This window comes from Mirounga angustirostris, unplaced genomic scaffold (assembly GCF_029215605.1).
Source record: "Mirounga angustirostris isolate CCGP_5_RB_7025 unplaced genomic scaffold, mMirAng1.0.hap1 SCAF_16, whole genome shotgun sequence".
Classification (NCBI taxonomy): Eukaryota; Metazoa; Chordata; class Mammalia; order Carnivora; family Phocidae; genus Mirounga; species Mirounga angustirostris.
In genome coordinates, this window is record NW_026991724.1 from 24,311,642 (window position 1) to 24,313,613 (window position 1,972).

The 1,972-nt window shown below is 39.9% G+C and overlaps 1 pseudogene; it reads right to left on the minus strand.

Annotated features, from left to right (window-relative positions):
* Positions 1-221: 221 nt before the first annotated feature.
* Positions 222-1,639, minus strand: LOC123854960 (small ribosomal subunit protein uS19-like; annotated as a pseudogene).
* Between the last annotated feature and the right edge of the window lie 333 nt (positions 1,640-1,972).

Here is a 1,972-nt window from a genome sequence, read left to right on the forward strand (position 1 = left end):
ATGGGATGAATTCCACTGTTGTCTTTTTAAAGAAATTGCTTCAGCCACCCCAAACTTCATCAACCACCACCCTGATCATTCAGCAGCCATCAACATGGAGGCAAGACCTTCCATTAACAAAAAGATTAGGACATGCTGAAAGCTCTGATGATGGTTAGCACTTTTTATCAATAAAGTATTTTTATCTTTAGAGAAGGCTGTGCCTTTACTGGCTGAACAGGCTACTTGAGAGGAATGAAGTGGGAGGAGTGAGTGGCCCCATGCTGGGCCTGTCGTGCTTCATAGGCTTATAGGTGATGGAGAACTCGCCCAGGTTAAGTGGCCAATCATCTCAGGCTTGATTTCCACCTAGTTGAAGGTCTTTGCATTGCAGACACCCACCATGCTGCCCCCAACCACCAGGCTGGATGATCATGTCTTGCAGGTATATTTTCACCACCTTGGGCTTCTCCATCAGGGAAGCCTCCTTCTTGGCTTTATGCAGGTGCTTCAGCAGTGAGTGCTGCTTCCTCTGCAAACTCGGGTTCAGCCTCTGCTGCTGCCGGGCACCAGACAGCTGTATCAACTGCTCATAGGACATGTCCAGCAGCTGCTCAAGATCCACACCATGGTAAGTGAATTTGCAGAAGGTGTGCTTCTTCTGCTCCACTTCCGCCATCTTGTCAGCTCTTTGGAAAGGAGTATTTTTTTTAAGTAAGGTCATGTACATTGTTTTTCTAGACAAAATGCAACTGCACACTTAATGTTATTGCACAGTAGAGTGTGAACATAAATTTTGTATGTACTGGGAAACCAAAAAATTCATCTCACTCACTTTATCACCATATTTGCTTAACTGTAGTGGTCCGGAACCAAACCTGTATTATCTCTGAGGTATGCCTATATTGCAATAAAGAGCATGAAGCAAATGGATGCCCAATACAGGTAGAGGAAAATACCAGAGAAGTTTGATATAAAAGGGAAAAACCACACAATATACATCAGAGCAAAAAATTTTCTGCACTAGATCCTAAATCTGAAGATTTCAACTCAATTGGTATCAAAAACATAAGACCCTAGACATTGACCATATCACTGAAAGTATGGGTAATACTCAAAATTATTTTAAATGGTAGACAGATATTGGAACCAAATGTCATTGAATTGCTGAGAAAGTTATTTCTTTTCCCATTCCTTCTAATTAGATTAATAAAGAAGTCTGTGTTCCATGTTAACATGTCTTTAGCACTCTATTAACACTTGTTAATTTCTCCTGTGTAGTAATGTAAAGTGTCCTTTAAAGATACATTTATTTACACTAAAAGTCAGTTTAAAGGAAAATAAATAGACTTTGTGCAGATATGGTGAAAATCATAATAATGTAATATAATCATGGAACTTGAGAAACACTGCACATCTAGAGAAAAGGAAGGTGAAATGTTAAAGAACCTGAGTCCATTAGCAAAATTTAGGGATGACCCTCTCTTTGGTCATCTCTGAAATTTGTGGGATGAACTGCTACTGGGGTCAGACACGAGGGCCAGTTGAGGCAAAAAATAATTGGTTTGAATTTACACAATTCCTGGACATCCAGTGAATAGCAAGCCCTGGATGGAAAGATAAATGAGATTCAATTCCTCACCAACCCTTTCCTCAGCATCACAGTATGCTTGCTCCCATTTGTTTTGTCTCTCACTAAAATTATCTATAGCAAGAGGTTTTCTTGGATAGTTCTAACCACTACAGACAAATTTCTTCCAACCACAGACTGCCTTTCTGTTGCATGAAGCCACTCACAGGACCTCTAATCACTCATTCCGTATTTATGCTGGGCAGTCATCTTCTCTTTGGAATGTCTCCTCCATGTGAAATACACTCAGTTCCTTCTATCATCCCCCAATTTTCTCTTCACCTTCTTGACTCATCACTGAAAAAATTCCAATTTGTCCATATTTTTAAGCATTACAACCAGAACTGAATATACTATTTTAGG